General features: G+C 43.2%; 1 long non-coding RNA gene across 1 annotated transcript in view; it reads left to right on the forward strand.

Moving 5' to 3' along the window:
• The first annotated feature begins 1,766 nt into the window (after positions 1–1,766).
• The window catches only part of LOC114015121 (uncharacterized), a 55,649-nt gene continuing 44,783 nt past the window's right edge, over positions 1,767–12,632 (forward strand). The window contains exons 1-3 of the long non-coding RNA XR_008735038.1: positions 1,767–2,161; positions 6,819–6,986; positions 11,032–11,185. This is a non-coding gene — a long non-coding RNA (uncharacterized LOC114015121). The remainder of the gene's footprint in view (positions 2,162–6,818; positions 6,987–11,031; positions 11,186–12,632) is intronic.

Raw genomic sequence — 12,632 nt, forward strand, 5'->3', positions numbered from 1 at the left:
AAACCAAGTTTTACAGGAACAAACACATAGAAGAAAGCAGGAAAAGATGAACAAATGAGAAGGAAGTTCTGGGGAGAAGAAAATCCCGCTGTATTGAAATAATGCTCCAAGTACAGTGCCACCTGCATTGATTGTGGCAGACAATATCACTATTGAAAAGTTTGTAAGCATATGTAGACACCACCTCCCCCCCCCCCCCAGAAAAAAAAAAAAATATGGAGCACTGTCTTCTACAGGCATCATTCTAACTCTAGAATAATAATGTGAAACTGTTCTAAACCTCAGTCTAACACCAGGGCAGGGCAGCTGCACGCAGACAGGAAACTGTATGCCACGTAGAGGGTGTGTTACAAGTAAAGGCATTGCACTATCAAAGGGAAGAATGAGAAGATGTCATCAAGTGCTGCAAATATTAGAATCTTTGTAATGGATCATCCTCATTCCACTATGCCAATATAAAACATAGGAAAGATGCCGAGAGGAGCTTTACAACATGAAGGTGCAGTTAGTACTGACAATGCCAAAGTCACTGCTAGTTGCCGATACTAGTATTGTGGCACACAGAATGGGACAGGCAAGTGATTCAGATGATAAAGACAGAAGCAACTCCAGAAATCTAGTCTGAGCAGACCTAAATTGTGGTATCCCTACAGCAAAACTGCTGAAAAGAGTATCAAAATGGTTTTGAAGGTCTGAGATTTCTTCTAGGCACTCTGCACCTGGAAAAAGATTAAAGAATTCAGCTGCTACAGAACTTGTCCCACAGAATAATTGCTGTATGAGGAGGAGAAACTGTGAGCTATAGAGAAATTGAGAGCGGGGAAAAGAGGTAGCATTGCTAGTTGCAAAATCTACCTGGGGAATCAGCATATGGTCATCGTGAAAAGCTAGCCAAGTTGTGATTTTTGCAAAGCTGAGCACCTTGGAACTCACTACAGTGTGTGATTGAGGAACCAGTGGCAAAAATGAAAAACAGTCATCTTTGGTATTGAGGGTACTGGCAAGTGGATGCAGAAAATGCCTACCTTACCATATTCTGGGCATCAGCAAGTAAAAGGAGATGGCTGAGATGGCATTTAAGATCATAGCTAAAAGGAAGATTCAGTGCCACCAATAAGGTCTATTACTGGTGATGCTTCCGTGGACTGGTACAGCAGCAGAGGAGTGGAAGCTGTGTCAAAATCAAAACCTCAAACTTATCAACCTGTTGGAAACAGTCAGAGAAGTAACTCCATAGCAGAATGGAAGTGAGACACATCAGTGGCTGTCTGCAATACTATATTTAGATGCAGTTTCTGGGTTGCAATGTCCTGAACCCTGTAGTGCCAGTTCTACAGTAGATACCCACAGTGAATTGGTATTTATCTTGATCAATTTAAGCTTTTACCAGTCCTCCAATTCTCCCTGAAAGTATTTATTCCCAGGTTCTCAGCAGGCACTTGGAGATCTGGATACAAACATGCAACATGTCTGAAAAATATACCGTGCCACATCTGATATGCTTGCCTGTGTCACCTATAGACAGTGGCACAGGCATCGCTTATGTAAATGTGCTGTTTAGCCCATGATTCTCTCTGGAAATAATATCAAACGTGATGGGAGTGAGCTGCTTTTCGAGATGTTCTTTAAAAAAGGTATCTAGTGGCTTTTATGTCACACCATTCCGATTATGAGAGGTAAGAGTCACAATGGAAAGGGATTTTGGTGATAAGGGTGTTTTTTTGCGAGAAATGTGAATTTGGGGTACAGGGATGTTGAATCCTGTTTGCATCCTGCTGCTTTTAAATCTTCGTATGTTTCTATTTTGACGGCTGTCTCTGCCCACTATAGTGCTACTTTGGTCTATGTGGAGATGGTAGATTGCAGCATAAACATAATGATTATCGGAAACGTAAGCACCTGAGGAAATTCTGAAATTAAGCCCTGTGAACTTTAATGACGGAAATGGCTGCTCTGACCTGGGCAACTTTGTACTTTCTGTAAAAGGCTGCTGAAAAAGTCTCAGCTGAGAACTACCCGTTTCCTGCCTCAGCCTGGCACTTCCCTTGTGAGTGGGAAACGGCTACACGTGCCTGTCTCAAACCTGGGTTGCAGTAGTCAGTATGGTCTTGCAGATGCCACTTGTCAGAACTGCTCTACAGACCCGGAGACATCTGTCCTGGTGAGTCTAGCTGCAGATCCAGTTACCTACCCAGCTGTAGAAAAGGAGTGAACCTATTTGAGCAAAAAATTACCATTAACCGAAAGGAAATGTGTCACTAAAACTTCTGATAGTAACCCCACAAGTCTTTTAGAGCAGTAATTCAAACAAAGTGTACAGTACTTTAAAACAGACTGATAAGTATAATATTAGCAACCTCATGTAAAAAGTTTGGGGCAAAAAATTGTGCAACTGAGTATGATTTTGAGATTCTTGGCCTGATAAGGGCCAATGTGTGGGCAGTGGCTGGAAGGAACTGTGAAACAAGCTGCTCAATGCAGACAGACGTGTAAGAAGGGACAGAGGTATGGGAGGAGTTGCACTTATCTCCCAGAGCTATCAAAATGAGCAAAAAGTGCAAGATAACATCACCGGAAAGCAGCTGGATCAGTTTGTTGAGAACAGAAAATATTTAAGAAAGGTATAGTGAAGCAATGGATTAAAATGCTAGCGATATCATATTCTCATCATAATAGCCCCAGTTAGCCAATACCTGATGAGTAGTTGTAAAACATGACGCAATGAAGCCAAGGGGGGGGGGGGGGGAAATGTACAGCATTTCTGAAAGGCCTTGGTGGAGACCTTTTCACCTGAAGCCATACAAATTGCCTCATTGTTGTAAATTGCTGTTTGGATTTTGATAAATCAGTTCAATTATTAGATGTTGTTATTGGGACTGTCATGGACACAGCAATAACGCTTCCAGGTAACATGGTGTCCCAGACTCTGCAGTTTGCATCAGTGGACCCTACTGTGCTGGTGTTGAGTTTGGGCAATTTACCTGGCAAAGAGAAATCGGTCGTAAGAAGTTGTTGTCATTCTACAGCTGTTCAAGTGGTGGGACTAAATCAGCGTTTTAGGTTGGTAAGTTTCTCTTCGACAAAGCTGCAGCAAAGAAAGAAAACAGATGGAAAGCTCTTCTTGCCTGAAAAAAGCACTTAGAAAAAACATAAGAACATCCTGCTGCAAAATTTGGTGTCAAGTTGTGCTCGGACTTTGGTGCTTATTGCTCCAGCCTGCAACAATTATCTGAGGAATAATTGTGTCTTGGTGCTCTGTAGAGTCCATTTAGACTTCTCTTTCCAGGCTCTGTATGGGTGATTCCCTGTGAAAATCATTATTTATTTAGCCTTTGACTCCTAAAAGCTTAGCTTTTAAGGCCTTCATCCTCAAGATGCAATATGTTACTGGCTTCCGGATGATGAAGTGTAGGGGAGAAACCGTTCCATGCAGGTTTGTTCATTTCCCTTACAAGACAAGGGATAAAAGAACTTGGAAAATGTGTTATGGACCCACTGGTGAAAGAGGGACAGGCCTTCCAGAGCAGGCTCCCAAGACATCTGGGCTTCACAGAGGCAGGCATTTAGTGAGCAACCAAAAACCATGGACAATTTTTCCCTCCATCCTTCAAACTGGAACGTGTAGAATTTCTGTTTTATATGTGTTAGTAGTCCTTTTGAGTTCCAGAGACAGGCTGCATACATAGCCATTCCCATGAATAAATACTCCTAGAGTGGAGATTTCATTTTGCACTGCTGTGCTCCCCTAGGGAAGGGGAATTTTTCATACCACTTGCCCATTAAGAGCACACACTGCTCAGTAACGGCCAGTACTGGCAAGTCTCTTTCAGGCTGAAATAAGTAGCCCATGAGGCTGGGTTGGTCCCAGTGATTTGTCACTTTCCTCCTGAAGCTACTTTGGCATTTTTCTTTCTTTCTTTCTTTCTTTCTTTCTCTCCCTGCCAGCAACGCCGCCCCCCCCCACCCCCCCCCCACCCCCCTTTCCTATTGTGTATAGAGCTGCTTATCTGGTGTTTGCAATTTATTAAAGACCATGTGCTGAAGGAGTTGCTGTAAAATTACATGAGCATGGAAGGAAGGCACGCTCGCCACAGTGACAAGTGATGAGGTGCAGATGAGCTACAGTAGTAAGTTGGGTTTAGGACAGGGAGGGAGCAAGTCCTGACAACTTTCTCACACTCCTTCCCTCTGAGGCACTGAATAAGTTACTTCCCTGCCTCAGTTTCTCTGTCTGTAAAAAAAAAAAAAAAGAAAAAAAGTTAAGAACAATATTATGATGATAGTTTGCTTCCCCCAAAGGGCTTTGAGTGGATTAATTAGTTAATATCTCTAAATGCTTTGAAGATGAAAAGTACAGTGTAGATATAGTCTAGGACCAAACATTCATATTAATGAGAATATTATTCTGGAAGTTCAGCACAACATGCGGTATAAAAATGTGCATTTTATAGTGGTGCAGGTAATATTCATGGCTTTGTTCTCAGCTCATAAGCTTGTAGTGAATGCAAAGATGGGAAAGAGAATAAGGGATTATTGTAAAACAGGGCAGAATGCATGTTGTGGAGTAATATAACAAGTCATTTTGCCACTATAAAAACCATCTTCAGACAGCTGCAAGGATTTTCATGTACTGGAGCTGGAACAGGAGAAAAGGAACAGATCTTGGTAGATTTGCTGCTATAATAATAATAATAATCCGTTTTCCCTTCCAGGCAAAGCCATGGGGGCTAGACCTTGCTTGTTGTGGTGTTTAGTCACCTTTGCACTTTATCTTACCTGCAAATCTCAGGCTGGGAATCAAATTGCAGCCCTCCTTAGCAGCTTAAGTCACTGTGATCCACCTTCTATTGTTAAAGAGTCACTGCTAAACCAAATGCAGGAGGAAAATTACCTGTCCTGGGGTGAAAAAGCAAAGAGGCAATACTATCCTTCATCTCGGGGAACCTGAAGAAGCCTGAGGCAGGAGAACTCAGATTTTTAGTTTTGGGAACCAAACCTGCTCTGCGCCCCCCACCTCCCCCATTTTTTTTTTCTTTAACAGCAATATTTCTTTGTGTGTGTCTGATGTATGGTCTGAAACCATTATGACTTCTGTGCTTTCCTTTGAGTTAATATTTAATTCCTTCTTAAACATTAACTTGGCTAGAGTTGCTTTTGTTGAAGAGGACTGCTGTGCTAATAACACTAATCATTTCCTTTGAAAAGCATGGGAACAATGTGGAGCACTGTACATGTCTGAAAAGTAAACTGTCTTTTAATGACACATTACTGTTTCGCAACACAAATATTTTTTTCTATTTCTTCTGATGTTTACAAACTGTTCCTGCCCAAATACAATCCATGAATATTCTGTGGTGAGCCCACCTCTTGTGCCTACACCTTTGTTGTGAAGCAAAGCAGTAAGGCAGAGATCAACGTCCTCTTACTCTCACCAGTTCACGTAGTATTAAGTCAAGTGCAAGTCAAATATAAATATATAGGTAGCTGTAACCACCAGGTGAATGGCACTTGGCACAAACATTTCTCAACCACAGACACCAGGAAGAGAAATACTTGTTTGGGTTTGGTTTTTTTTTAAGTTATCAGGCACCAAAGACTACATGGTCAGATGAGTATTAACCATATCTGCAGAGGTGCATGCATGGGTATGGTACCCTTGAGGTGGGAGTCCAGCTGGTCTAATGCCCTTCCATGGGCGTTTAGGGCCTGGGACTGTGAGCAGCAGAGGCCCGAGGAAGAGGAGGACCTGTTTCCACTCACAGCAGACACAGCTCTGTAGGTGGAAGCAGGTTAGTTTTGGGCTGGACCATGCTGAGCATCTTCACTGGGGTCCAGGAACCCCGCCTGAGCTGTGCCAGGCATCCACTTGCACTCAGCCAGATGTGGGGGCAATGCCCTGCAGCTGGAAAAGCCTTTCCCCCTTGTCTTCCACTCAGAGTTTTAACTATCCTCCCTTATTGAAATATAGATAATTTCAATTTTTCTCTCTCTCTTCTCCTTATGGAGGAGTGAGGCTCCTCTGTAAGCAGTATTTTAGGTAATTAATGGACACTAAAAGAACAAAAATATTTTTCCCTTCAAATACCGGTTGGCATATCAGCACTTTAGCTCTTGAACTGTTTCGTGGCTCAATTCTGAAACAGATAAAATGAAAGGGAAATGCAGGCAGGGAAGTTATTTCATGCTGGCTGTGTTGGGGAGGGTAGTACAGTGTGGAGGGCCAGGCTTGGTGCCCTGCCCCATGAAAGTCAAAGCCATCCAGGCTTTTGGGGGGCAAAGGTGGAGAGTGCCAGATTTTGGGTTTATGCTGAAGGGGTTTGAAGCCATGTCCTTAGGACCCAGACCCAGTAATGGTGGCTGTGCTGGGTGCTACTGGCAGGTGGAGGTTTTAAATCACCTCTGCTAACGTAACTGCCTGCACCATCCTGGGCACCACTGGTGCTTTGGGCCATGACGGCAGAGCTATGAGAGGCACCAGAAAAAGTGCTCGGTGCTGTTGTCGCCCTGACTTGCAGGGCCTCATCTCCCGTGCTGCCACCAACACGCACCGAACTAAGCAAGGGTGGCAGCGGCACAGGAGCAGAGAAGATGCTGGGGACTGAAGGAGGTGCTGCCAGGGAGGTGGGCCAGGAGAAAGATAAATGGTGGTATTGACACAAATTCTGATGTGAATGCTCTGTGGGAATTTTTTGTCAAGGAAGGGGTATACGTTGCAGCCACATGTCCTTGCTGGGTGCTGACAAGGGATGCTGAGACTCTGCGAGGGCCTCTCACAGCGAGCTACTAAACCCATGTATTCTGGGTTATTTCTTCTCTAGGGCATGAGTGCTGCAGTCCCAGAGACCTCTTGGCTGCCCATGAACGTCTCTCCCTGCGCCATCAGCACAGAAAGTGTTTTTCTGTGAGTAAGAGTGGGACCGCTGCCTGGGCTGATCAGGGGCTGAGAAAAGACCCCCTTTCCTGGAGGAGACACTGAGGGAGTGGAGGTGAGGTTGGAAGGGGAGTATTCTGGATGGTGGGTAGCAGAAATAAGAGGAGTTCTTTCTGGATACCTGTGGCTGGTGTAGCTCTGCTCTTCTTCGTGATGTTGTTCTGGGTACAGTTAGTGCAGGCTTTCAGCCCTCTGCTGATGCAATTAACTTCTCCTAGGCACAATTTCTGCAGGGCAGAATTGTCCTAATTATTTTGCGGTTCTGGCAAATCAGTTTTTGTTGCTATTCCCCCCACATTTGCATAGTAAGCCATGCTGACCAGTCAGCAGCTCTGCAGAAAGCATCCCAGAAATGCTGCCCCTCCAGTTCTGCCAGCCTGGGTGACCTGCTCAGTTTATGTCCTTGGATGTGTTGGCCCCACTGAACTCCCCTATGCTGCCTTTCATTCTTCAGCAGTTCTAGGAGCAGAAGAGATCTTGAAGCACAGGGGCTTGTTCAGGAGTTTGATGCATACTGTTTTGCAGGGTAAGTAGGAACAGAAAGGCAAGCCATTATGTATTTCAAAAAAGAAGAAGAAAAGGTTGAAATTTCCTTCTCCAAAAAAGCCCTGAAGCTCAGGCACCACTTTGCTTTCTTCTCCTACCTTCTGAAAATTATACCAGTCCAACAAGCTCTTTTACTCCTCACCCTTTATTTCCTGGAAAAACAGGACGAAACAAAGCCACACAGAACTGGAAAGGACCACTTGGTTTAATGACTCTAGGCGCTCCTGTCTCAGCAAGCATGTTGCATTGGTGCGATCCCTTTCTTAAATTCATGAGGTTTCTTCTAAAAGCCAAGTATGTGTTTTTAGAGACAGAACCCTATAGGGAAGCCATCAGACTAGCCTGGTGACTAGTAACTTTCTTATAATTTGTAGCTTGGAAAAAAAATCCCAAACTCCAATAACATCCAGTTGACATGAAACGTCAGTGTTGTCCTGCAGTTTTTTCTGCCTGACCCTGCTATCTTTCAGGCTCCAGGAGCTGTTTTGCTGCACACCCCAACCGAGCTTGGTGCCTGGGCAGCCCTTGCTCCCTGCCTGCCTCCCTCAGTGTGTCACTGCCTCTGCTAGCTCTCTGCCCCGACAGGCTTCCCCTTGACTCAGACTAATGCGGTGTGCTGAGTAACAATAGGTAGGAAGGTGTGGAAACGTTTTTGATGAGGAGGTTGGCGTAAGAAAGCTTCACAAAAAGAAGTGGTATTCACAGGAGACCGAGGTAGGTAGAGGGTGGGAGGCTGCTTTACGTATTAGATAGGGTCTCCAGAGCTAAAATGTGATGAAAATAGGAAAGGCACAGGAAATCAGGGTAGAAATAAGGGCAGATGGACCTGTGGGAAGAGAGGACAAGCTGTCGTTTATCAGGAAAGGACAAGAAGCGCCACGAGCAGAAGGGCGGCACAGCCAAATCAGCAGGCAAGGGGAAGGAATCCGGCAGTTAAACCGATGTGTTCTTGCACTAACAGATACATCGCTGTCGTACAGCGAGCTGTGTTTGTATTAGGCAGCAGGTATGAGATGACTGTGCGCTTTGCAATGCTGAAGTGTAAACTTCTCTCTTTCTTTGTATAAAAGCTCCAAGGATATCCCAAACACAAGACCCTGCATTTCAGATTTCTCTGTTTAGTCTGTGTGCTATAATTTAATCTAATATGACAAAATATTTGTAAGCACAATTTGTTTTGTCATGTGTGCGTTTTACTTCTGATCCGAAGCAGAGCTAGCATCTCGCTTGTGATCCTTCTTTGAAAGAAGGAGGAAAGGCTGCCTCTGCAGCCCTGATCTGATCTCACGCTAATCTACCACGATCAAGTTTTATGACCTGGGGTCAGGCTAATCCCCAGTGGTCATGTAGTTACTATAGTTTCACTGATAGAACAAGGTTTGCGCGCTGCAAAGTGATGCAGCGTCTGTTTCTGTCTGGGGTAATTCTGGCCCTCTGTGCGGGCCCTGCTCCAACCTCTCAGCCTCCTTTGTAAATAGATTCGGTGACTCTTTGAACCAAGAAACGCCCCTTTTCCGCTCATTCAGCTCTTTCTTCTTTGTTCGCACGCTTCTGGGGGTGGGGGGGGGGGGGGGTTAGTGTGGGTTCTGGACTTAATGTGACTTTGGAGTTTGAAGTTGCATGTTGGGGAAAGAAAAAAAGTTTGCTCAGATTTTGTCTCCTGCTTCATAAAAATTTGTGTTGCTATTGACTTGCAGATTACTTATCTGCGTGGGACAAAGGTTATGGTAAAACTGCAAAGCCATGTAACTAGCAGACTTTATGGATTCAGTGGATAGACTATGGACACAGATATAAATAGTTCAGTGCTGTTTCAAAAAATTAGTTTCTGGTTTTCTTTCTTTCCCGTATCCTTCACATACCTCTGTTTCACCATGTGTCGAATAATGACAATTCTTACTTTATAAATCATTGGTGATTTTAGAAGACAGGATAATACCATATTAATTAGTTTGGGGCAAGGTGAGATAAAGCCTCAGAGATTCCTATCTGCTGGGCTTATCTTCTAACTAACAGATCTGCCATGAGTTTGTTTGTTTTATGCTTGTGAAAAGCAAAAGTCCATCCAAAAGTGTGATACTGCTTACATAAATGCTGCCATGACTCTGCTGGTGACAGACTGTTATTTATTAAAAACCCAAACAACTCCGAGTTCGGTTTAAGTTGTGTTGATTTCTTGATCCGTTGCTTTAAATTACATTTAAATTCAAATTAATTGATTCAAATTGCAATGAGAAAATAAGTGTTCTCGCCTGGTGTGCGGTTTCCTTGTGTGCCTCTTACAGGAGGAAGAGCTGAAGGGCTCAGTGTGGAGCAAGGCAGGAGCAAGAGATATGATGCATGACAGGGTGACACGAAGCCCCCGCTCGATGCTGGGCAGGATTTCAGCACATGCACGTTCCCACCCTCCACCTCTGCCCTGGGACCTGCGGAGAGGGAAGCCAGGCGATGCCTCCTCCTGTTTTGTGCCCTGCAACTGGAGGATGTCAGTCTCCAGAAATGTCAGCCCATGTCAAGCAGCTTTCAGCAGCTCTAAATACACTAATGGCGTTAATTTACTTTAAATGCTTTTCCCCTTTCAGAGTCTCTGCCCTTTGTCAATGGGATGGGACCGGCCTCCTTTTGAGTTTGAAATGTGGAAACCTTTATGCTCACTTGCCAGACGAGCTCTACCTTGGATGTAGCAAATGCAGTTTGATATCTCCAGCAGACTGTCTCCTCTCTGTTGTGTATCTTATCCTGTAAACTCTTCTCAACCTGGAGGCAAAAGCTGAAATGTCACAAAGCAGGCAGCTGCTTCTTCCTAAAACACCTGTGAGTCAGTTCCCAGTGGGCATGAAGATGAAGATAACCTGGAAGGCTTGCAGGGGCAAGCTCCATTCATCACCTCACAGTTCCTTGCTAATCTGTTTTAACCCTCCCAGACACTTTTTTTCATCAGTCTTACAAAACATTTCAAACTTCTTGTCAGTCAGGAAGACCATGTTGACCACTGGATATAGGAGAAAGCTGGGGTCCAGGAACATCTGACGTGTATCTTAAACTGGTGGACATTTAAAGTGCTTGTGAGCTTTGATTTCAGTGAATAATGACAGCTCTTCTTATTTCCATTGTTGTGAAAGCAGCTACTGACACTGCATGTTGGACACCTGACAATCCACAAACGGTTATTGTTGTATGTTGTCACCTCGGTGATGCAGGGTTACCTTTCAGTAATAATTACACAACACTAGTCATGATAAGACATAACTGCTGAATTATTTTTAATACTTTGGGAAAAGCTCCGTAATTGTCCTAGATGCAATAGAAGTGTGCTGTTTGTCTAAAAGAAGAAAGGACCTTCTACAAAGAGATTCCTCCCTCCCCCCCCCCCCCCCCGCTTTTTTTTTTTTAAATGCAGTACTCCAGGGAAGTGAAGGTGACATACTGGGTGATGGAGAAGAAACTATTTCAAGCTGCAGTGTTACATGTTCAACATGAGCACATGTGTGGCTTTAGAGGCAAAAGCCTATTTGCTGAGGGTTAATATAATAATCCCTGCTCCTTTGTTTTAGTGTCTTGTAGCTGAGCTGTCTCTGGAGAGAATGGAAACAATTTAGGCAAAAGAATGGAAAAAGCTGGATTGCTTGGCCATGAAGCGGGGCCAGGCTGAGATAGGATGCCACTGCCTATTGTATCTCCAGGCTGCAGCATCAGGCTGAGGATGAGGTAAGCTGCAGTTTGCTTCACTTCATGGGGCTTGAGGGGTTCTGGTTTATAGCTGTGTTCTACCCACAGAAAATTCTCTCATATTGCTCATATTTCTCATATTTCTTTTCCCTATGTCCTCATATTTCAAACCCACCCATATAATTAAATAGCAGGGAAAAAAACAATTATTTTTCTCTCTCTTTTTTTTTTTTTTTTCATATATTTGAGGTTGTGGGGGTGCACTCTTGCTCATGTTTTTCAATTCTTTGTCACAACCACAGAGGCTAGAGATGTATTTATTTAGAAACAATCTATCCACAGCCCACTACACCCACCCCCCAAAATGAAAGCTGAGTTAGCTCAACTCATCTGGGTGGCAGGTTTAAAGAAACTTCTGGAATAACATGAGAATTACTAAAACTGGGTAACCAAAATGAGATCTGTATGCAAGTTCATGACAAAACACCTGCTGTTTGGTGTGAAGGCCCTGACAAGCAATAATGCCAGTGGGTTGTAAAGCCTGCAAGATGATTTTAAAATGTTCTTGTGTGAAGTCAGGTAGAAGCAGGAATATTTTTCAAAAACTATTTTGTCTTGCATTGCATTACTACTCTCTCTGAATAGCGACTGTGCAGAAAAATGAAACTAAAAAGCTTTGTGCTTTGTTCAAATGTTTTCACTTAACTCCTTGTTAAACAGTTAATTGGTATTTAGTTCATCTCATAATTTGGTGTCCTTCACTAATGCACTCAAGGAGGACATGTATCAACAGAGAAAATGCATTATAAGCCTAATAATGGTTTATGACTAGAGAGGCCTAATTTTTTCTTGATTTTTATTTTTTGAATAAGAATTGGTGTACTAAAAGAATCATTGTGAATAAAAGAAAATACTCTCAAGAACAATTAGAATGAAAAAGTATGGACATCATTCGTCTTTAACTCTTCCACTTTAGTCACAAACACCAAGATACATTTAAGTTTTAACTTTTCTTAATAGTTTCTGTGTTTGGGGAATCAGTATAGTAAAACAGTTACTCAAATGAACAAGTTAAATGAAGAGGTTTTGAGCTCTGCATTCCCTAAAGCTTTTTTTTTTTGTTTTAAAGCTCAATTTCATCTCCTTCAAACACCAGCGTCTCTGGAATGTTTTGCAATGTGGCCTCAAATATTTTGCAAAATAAGCCATGATTTTAGCTCCTAACATATATGAGCATGCCATGCCACAACTAAACGTACTCATTTGCCACAGACAGGCTTGCATTAAAGGCTAATGTCATCAGTAATTTGTGCTAAAGTAAACTGCAAAGGTTTACTATTTATTTAGATCTATTTAGTTGCATTATTATCTAAGAAGGAACATAATAGGATTATGCTAAAGCTAAGCCATAACTGTCCACACACAGAAAGAAAGGTTTATCTACAAAATACTGAACATTGCTGACTGCTACTGAAAGATTTGATTC

This window comes from Falco cherrug, chromosome 13, assembly GCF_023634085.1.
Source record: "Falco cherrug isolate bFalChe1 chromosome 13, bFalChe1.pri, whole genome shotgun sequence".
NCBI classification, from domain to species: Eukaryota; Metazoa; Chordata; class Aves; order Falconiformes; family Falconidae; genus Falco; species Falco cherrug.